This window comes from Triticum urartu, chromosome 3 (genome assembly GCF_003073215.2).
Source record: "Triticum urartu cultivar G1812 chromosome 3, Tu2.1, whole genome shotgun sequence".
NCBI lineage: Eukaryota > Viridiplantae > Streptophyta > Magnoliopsida > Poales > Poaceae > Triticum > Triticum urartu.
In genome coordinates, this window is record NC_053024.1 from 724,729,669 (window position 1) to 724,738,283 (window position 8,615).

Below are 8,615 nucleotides of genomic sequence, written 5' to 3' on the forward strand. Positions count from 1 at the left end.
TCAGAAACTACTAATTAGACAGAAACTTCAGAACTTCAGAACTAGTATTGCATCTACTTCAGAACTTCAGAACTATTGCATCTACATTAGAAACATCAGAAACTTCAGAAACTACTAATTAGACAGAAACTTCAGAACTAGTATTGCATCTACTTCAGAACTTCAGAACTATTGCATCTACTTCAGAAACTTCAGAAACTTCAGAAACTACTAATTAGACAGAAACTTCAGAACTTCAGAACTAGTATTGCATCTACTTCAGAACTTCTGAACTATTGCATCTACTTCAGAAACTTTAGAAACTTCAGAAACTACTAATTAGACAGAAACTTCAGAACTTCAGAACTAGTATTGCATCTACTTCAGAACTTCAGATCTATTGCATCTACTTCAGAAACTACTAATTAGACAGAAACTTCAGAACTTCAGAAACTTCAGAACTGGATGTTTTTACCATTTGGTTGCCGCGGTGATGTGGTATACCAGGACGAGATCCTCCACGCATAATTGCAGAACTGCAGCCATTTGCGGAGGTTCGTCTTTTCTGGTATACTCGACATCAACGCCGATCGACCGAGAAACCATGCCGCCGAGCCTCCTCCTCATGTCGCGGATCCTCTTGTCGGCTTCATCTGGATTGCTGGTGCATACGACATCCAGCTTGTCCTTCAGGTGAATATCAACCATGAGCGGCACGGTGTAGTCCTGCTTCTGCCCGGGGACCGGAACGTCGTCGTCGACCACCAGTGGATCCTTGCAAGACGCCTCACCACGGTGATGCTTGGCAGACGGAGGGGAGTTGCTCCATGATGCCTCTGCCATTCTCTTGGCAGGCGGAGGGGAGTTGCTCCACAATTCCTCCGCCATTGCCCTCCTGGCCAGTGATGGTGGAGGCAGAGGGGAGTTGCTTGATGGTGGAGGCAGAGGGAGGCAGAGGGAGGAAGATGGAGCGGCAATGGAATGAGGAGGGAGGCAGAGGGAGGAAGATGGAGCGGCAATGGAATAGGAGGGGAGTTACTTGCGTCGTGGTCATGGGGAGTTGCCAGTGGAGGGGAGACGTGGGGAGTTGCCAGTGGAGGGGAGATGTGGGGAGTTGCCAGTGGAGGGGAGACGTGGGGAGTTTCCTCGAAAACTCAAACGTCCTGCCCTTTGGCCCTCGAAAACTCTAGAGGGGAGACGTGGGCCCTTTGGTTTCTCCTGTTTCTGAAACAAAACAAAAAAATAACAGCCATATTTTTCTCTAAAATTAATGATCACTGCAACCATATTAGGAGATCAAAAATGGCACCAAAACAGTCACTGCAGCCATCCAAAATGGCACCAAAACAGCACCAAAACAACATCAGCCAAAACAACATCCAGTGGCGCACCAGTAGTGCGCCATTAGAAGGCAAAATCGGTGCGCCACTAGCATGCCTTTTCCTAGTAGTGTTGGCAAGAACAAGCTAGAGTTGTACACACCCTGATTTAATGCTGCATTTTCCAAGTTTTTGTATTTATTTGAATTTATAATGCCCTCTAGACTGACTGCTGAAAACATCGGTCTATGCCTCAAGGGGGCATTGTAAAATTAATTTTTTCAAAATTTTCTTTCATAGACATGTTTGGCACATGTGGTTCACCATGTACAAGAAAATTTGGGTGATTTGGAGGTGGTGGAAAAATTCACCTTTTTTTCAAAAACTGGCTTAAGTTTAGACCAAATGGTCCCTCCGGAATGCGGGCATTTTTTTGACCACCTCCAAATCACCTCAATTTTGGCACAGATGATCTCTTCCACAAACAAAACTAGGTTTCCAAGCTTTTGTATTTTTTTGAATTTATAATGCCCTCTAGACTAACTGCTGAAAACATCGGTCTATGCCTCAAGGGGGCATTGTAAAATAATTTTTTTCAAAATTTTCTTTCATAGACATGTTTGGCACATGTGGGTCACCATGTACAAGAAAATTTGGGTGATTTGGAGGTGGTGGAAAAATTCACCTTTTTCAAAAACTGGCTTAAGTTAGACAAAATGGTCCCTTCGGAATGCCGTCATTTTTTCGACCACCTCCAAATCACCTCAATTTTGGCACACATGATCTCTTCCACAAACAAAACTAGGTGTCCAAGTTTTTGTATTTTTTTGAATTTTTTTAAATTTATAATGCCCTCTAGACTGACTGCTGAAAACATCGGTCTATGCCTCAAGGGGGCATTGTAAAATAATTTTTTTCAAAATTTTCTTTCATAGACATGTTTGGCACATGTGGGTCGCCATGTACAAGATAATTTGGGACCTGCATGCAAGAGTCGGGGACCTGCATGTGAATAGTGATTCATCAAGGCCTTGACAGCTACTGGCACAGCGGCTGCCGCCCGATTTGCAAGCAGCGAAGATGAACGTGCATGGAGGTTTCTCAAAGATTTCCAAGCACACCCCAGTGGGCCCCGCTTATTTAAAAAATACGTCAGTCATTATTGCTCTGTAAATGAAGAATATGCGTGACAACCATAGTAAGGGTGAAGAATCATATTCATCCTACAATGAGGACCAACGGTTGCTTAAATCACCTCGATGAAGGTATTTAACCAGGTAAAGGAGCTGGTCGATGGGCGAGGTGGGACTATTTTTAGTTAGACGAGAACAACGCGCAAGATCGTACGCGACGTGGGCCGTCCGGAGCTGCAACCTCGGATGGGACGGTGTTTGGGTCGACGTAGGAAAACGGCCTGCCATGCATGCATGGCGTCGGTAGTCTCGCCTAAACGATGGACACGCACCGAGCCAGCCATGCAGACCGTGGGATCGCGCGGGAGATCCTTCTGGCGGCCGTGTGTGCATGCAGAAATACATCACAATAATTATTCTACTCGACAATAATAAGTGCTCCATGCTAGCCCTTATTCCTGTTCGAAATACATCATCATTCTTAAAGTTGGACATCAAATGATAAACACAGAAAATGGAAACGAAAGATGTCGAACTAATACAGTAACATGGCAGTACAACCGCACTTCACTAAATTACTGTCAGGATGAAATAGAATGTAAAGACCACGTCACACAAAGCAAAATGGCACACGACGTTCTCTGGCTCATCGTCGGTTCATGCTATATGTAGATATCACAGTTCAGCCTCGAGATCCTACAGAGAAGAATACAATAAATCACATGGACATCAATTATGAGTAAAACACATGCAAAAAATAAATATGAACATATTTCGTACCTCTAGCAATTTAGCGCATTTACGTCGATTGTGATCTAGGTTCTTGCAATAGCCACAGATATTCTGTGATCTTGACTTCTTTGTCTTTGCCTGCAGCCTTTTCTTTGGTGCACCTTGTCCTGGCACATGCACGGGATCCAGAACCTTATCAACTTTCTCCGAGTGCGGCATCAATGGGCCAAACCTAATGCTGTTATGCTGAGCATTAGTTGACTCCTTGCTGTCAGCTTGTTCAAAACTTGATTGCTTGCCATGATGTTGTGCTTGCAAAAGCATCTTTAGACGGTGATAGTCCTCATCAGAGTGGCATGCCTTGAAACTTGCGGCGTGACTACAATTCCGCAACTTGCCGTACCTCTGCAGGCTTACCGAATAGTCATACATCTGGTTTTTTCTGGTAGGTGCGTATGCAAATTTTGCATTCATAGTCCACCTAGTGGGAATGCAACAACCGGGCAGAATTGTTTGTTTTAAAATCCCCAATATGTAAAAAATGTGGGAACATGGTGTTCCTGCGCATTCCAGCTTACGGCAAGAACAACTTACCCTGTGCAAAAGACCTCCTTGCTCTTCAATGCGCACTCCAAACTTTTTATCCATTCTTTCCTGCTTGGACACAACATAAGTGGAATCTTCTAATCCATCTAGTATCTCTCTGATCTGACATTTGCTGACAGCATCTATACTCCATAAGACCATCTTAAAGACACTAGGTGTGAAAACTGTTGCGGCGTGTTTCTCAAGTGGCGAAACATTTTCCTCTGTAAATGGAACGGAATGCAAGGCTTCGACGTCATGGAGAGCTTCGTTAATCCGTCGTGACGCAAGGCAACACTCATAGTGCTCTAACATTTCAAACAACGACATCTTACCCTCAAGATGCGTATGTAGCATAGAGTTCAAGCTCTCACTCCTCTGATTGCTGCTCAATCCTAGGAAACAACGCCCCTCAAGATATGGAGCACACCACAACTTTCTCATCTGATACATCTGATGCAGCCAAGACTCCTCACTGGTTACTTTATTCCATTGTAAGAATTGTATCCATTTTATCTCATGCTCTTCAATGGAAGAAGTATCATAAATGAAAGATCTGAATTCCTCCTTTACGTCGTCATCATGCAGATGGCGTACAATGTTCTGCTGAATGTGCCATATACATAGTCTATGGTTTGAGTCTGGCCAGACCACCCTTATTGCTCTCTGCATTGCAAGGTCCCCATCTGTGATCACAGATATCGGATGCTTCTGTGCCATGCAATCAGAAAAGGTCCGCAACATCCACTCGTATACCTGGCTTGTTTCATGAGAAATTATACCACAGCCAAAAGTAACAGTGCTGCGGTGGTGATTCAACCCGACAAACGGCACGAATGGCAGATTGTATTTGTTGGTTCTGTATGTGCTATCAAAACAATGACGTCTCCGAAAGCCTCATAGTCAAGTCACGACTGACTATCAGCCCAGAACAGTCCCTTCAGATGGCCATGCTCGTCTACCAAGTACTTGAAGAAAAAATCCACATCTCGCTCTCGCCTCGCCATCATGTGCATGATCACCGTATTAGCAGCACCGGCACTGATTGTCTCCTGCTTATTAGCATGGCAGAAACGTCCCTCTTTATGCATCCAACCTTATCAAATCCACCATATTGAAAGCAAAAAATATCCATAATACGGTATTTGCGGATCCCACATTTTTCCATGTCCGCAATGTCCGCTTTCTGCTCATCGCTAATTCGTTTGTGCGAACACAGCAGACAAGAAAGATCCCGTGGGGCTAGAGGATGGCTGTGCTCATCGATGAAATCCTTGACAAACCACCGACTGGTTTCCTCCTGTCTCGTAATGACCAATTTAGCATTACACCCAACACGAGTTGAACTTCGTGGCCTCCTCTTTCTATCTTCCATCTTTCTTTTCATGTGCTTCTCTTCGCGAAACCCTTGACGACTACACACAATTTTCCTTAAAATTATGTATTTGTTGGATCCATCCCACTCAACGTAGCTTTTCCTCACACTAAAACCTTTTTCAAGAGCATATTTGTTGTAGAATTCATAGCCTTCAGCCTCACTATCAAACATATTGCTGACAACATTTAGATGCTCGAACATACTCTCATCACTTGCATACGCCATGTCTTCCTGCATATGACATGTGAGGGAAACAAATCATCGACATCTTTCTGTTTATCAATGTTGCAGGTCTAAAATAGCTCATAGGCAAAGACAAGTGCATGGAAAAGACTTTGCTCGTTTCACATGTGAGGGAAACCAATCATCAACGTCCAACAAGTAGTATCTCATCTTCCTTTAAACTATATTTCATGCACTATGCAAACCTAAAGTGATGATGACTTTAATAAACTAAATTAAGTGAACTATGGAACCAGTATCTCATCTTCCTTTAGTATATCTCATCTCAAACGTCAAGTAAGTCACTTTTTTTCTGCGGTACCAAAGGAAGTAAGCAATGCCCTCAACATCTTACTTAAACAAACATGATGCGATTAGCTCAAGAGAAACTATGCCACGATGAAGCTTTCCATTCGTTGTTCTAGTCCATACCCGGATCTTGTGGGATTGAGGTTGTACTGCATGCACGGTGGAGGGGCGCAACGGCCAAGAGAACGAGCAAAATGCCAAGCCGAATTCATACCTTAAGGATGGTACGCGCGAAGAGATGGGATCGCCCGCCGCGGTCGCCGCCAATTCAGCCGGCGCAGTTCCGGCCTTCTTCTTCTTCGGTGACGGCGTGGGGGCTGGGGTTGGTTGGGTGGAGGACGAGGACGATGAATTTATTCCTCTCGCCGGGCAGGTCGAGGACGGATAAGGTCAGGAGCGGCGAGCGGCGACGAATAGATCGGAGGAGGATTCTGAACTGGATCGAGTAGACATGGATCTGGTCCTTAGGTGATCGGTTCAAGAAAAGATATTTCCCCCTGGACCATTATGCCCTTATCGCAATTAACATATTAAATTTAATCAATTAAAATTCCCCGCAAGATCTGACGGCTAATAAAAATTAGACGTGATCAGACATGTAAGTACTGCTAAGTACTCCGAGTACTAACCCAATCACCGTAAAACAGCTCACAGGAAAAATGTAGGAATACAGTGTCATGTCCTCTTGTATCCTATGGGATTTGGAGAAGTGTTTGATAGCACAAGAAAAGCAAAGGAATTCTACAAAGAAGTTTGAGTGGATGAAAAGTTTCCTCCAAAATGTAGTATAAATGAATTCTATGAAAAAAATCCTAAGGATTTCAATCCTACAAATCAAACGACCATCACAGGAAAAAATCCTAAGGATCCAAATCCTGTAAAAATCCTATGCATTTCCTTTGTATCAAAGGAGCCCTTAATCTGGATTCTGAAGCAATGAGTACCTGTAAAAAGGCCATGTCTGAATCTACATCTGTTGCGAGTTCAGACAGACTGAGCAGTTTGCCTCCAGAGATAAAGGGCGACATCCTCTCCCGTTTGAATGTGGAAGAAGCGGTTAGGACTAGCACATTGTCAAGTACTTTGGAGGGATGCATGGACTAATATGCAAAACCCAAGTTTGTCACATTGGTCGATATGATGCTATCACTCCACAAGGGAACTGTAGAGAAGTTCGATATTTCCGGTAGCAAAAGTTACCATGACGAGTTCGGCAGGTCGATGCTAATGCTTTCTAGGAGATCACCAAGATCAGTTAGAATCGAGTTGAACTCAGGGCCAGGGTATAGGATTCCCTCATGTCTATTTTCTATGGGCGATTTGAAGCTTCTCTACCTGCAAAACTGCATCATCAGCTTGCCCCAGGTATTCCAAGGTTTCAAGAGATTAACTCACCTCAACCTGAAAAAATTCTCCTCCACAGACTTGGACATCCAAACTCTGGTCTCGTTTTGCCCCGTACTGAATTATCTGAAACTTGCTTATTTTGAGGGCATCTACCATCTAAACGTTCAAGCTCCTAAACTGAAACATCTTTATGTTGTTGGGGACTTTGAAGACATTATTTTTATGCCCCCAATTTGGAGGGGGCCGTTCTCTTTCCTGATCACAAAGGTAAAGCATGTCATTCGGATCCAATTGCGCTTCACAAGGAAAGCTATGTCAAGCAGTTATTGGGAAGCCTAAGTGACATCAAAAGCCTTGCAATTAGCGGTTTTTTACTGAGGGTGGGATATTATTAGCTCCAGCTTTACCATGGCCTTCTTTTGGCTCCTGACTAATCAGTGTTGCCATTTCCTTTTTCTTTTTGTGTTCATGTTGCAGTATCTATCAAAAGGTTTAATACTTACGAACCACCCTGCCGTGTTTACTCGCCTAGAGAATATTTATCTTGCAATATGCTTTGGGAACCAGCGGCAACTCTTGGCCGTTTGTTCATTGTTTCAGAATGCCCCTAACTTAAAGAAGCTTGATATATGGGTATGTATGCCTCCAGTAAATCCTCTCCCTCCCTCAGTCATCCAATCAATGTTCATTCTTGTATTTATGGCACCTAAAGAGTTGCGAAAAAAATGCAGAGTCCCTCTTTTAGCACATGGGATCAGGATCAGGATCAAGATCAGGCGAGCATTCCAGATCTTACCATGCAAGTGCAATTGGATCATCTCGTAACAGCCAACCTGAAGGGTTTCATGTGTGTGAGATGCGAAGTTGGTTTCGTGGAAAAGCTACTGAGCTGGGCACCAGCTCTGGAAGAAGTGAAGATAGAATGGAAGGGCAAAATAGATTGCAGCATGGTTCTTGCCAAGCTATTAGCTCTGCCGAGGGTGTCTCCCAGGGCCAAGGTCATTGTTACATTTTGATAAGCATGCAGCCCTACAGTCTACAGAGCACCCCCCATCACTGCCGGTTTAATTTGCAGCCAAGTAGAACTATTTCAGGCTTTTTTATGCCAAGACTAGATGGTGGTTGTATATGTGTGCATTTGACGCAATTCGTCAGGCAGAGGCAGTACTTAATGTGCTACTATTAGCAATTGTTTTCCTTTCTTGAGCCGGGGACACATAAGCCGCTGTTGCACTTCCTCAACCGCGTCAGTTCAGCTCATCCTGTTTTGTCCCTTTGTTCTGCGTATCGTAAATTCCTGCTTCCAGCAAATATATCTTTCCATAAGAAGTAATCAAATATATGATGACACCATCGTCTTGTATCAACAAGAATGAAGATATGAATCGAAGGGACGAAACTGTACCTTCTGCATGTGTAGACATATGAAGCCTGAAGTCATGAGATCGAAGCAGCTCATGCCTGAATCAGTCTACTTTTTGGAAATCAAAACATTTATCAGATTGGTTTCAGATTTGAATGAGTCTTTCCTTACATCTCCTATTTTATTTTTGGTTGATAAGTGAAATATTCCTTCATATATCACTGTCGCCTTTAATATTCATCTATTGT

At 43.6% G+C, this 8,615-nt stretch overlaps 1 pseudogene; it reads left to right on the forward strand.

The window, feature by feature from the left end:
- Positions 1–6,593: 6,593 nt before the first annotated feature.
- On the forward strand, positions 6,594–8,085 carry LOC125549450 (annotated as a pseudogene).
- The last annotated feature ends 530 nt before the right edge of the window (positions 8,086–8,615 follow it).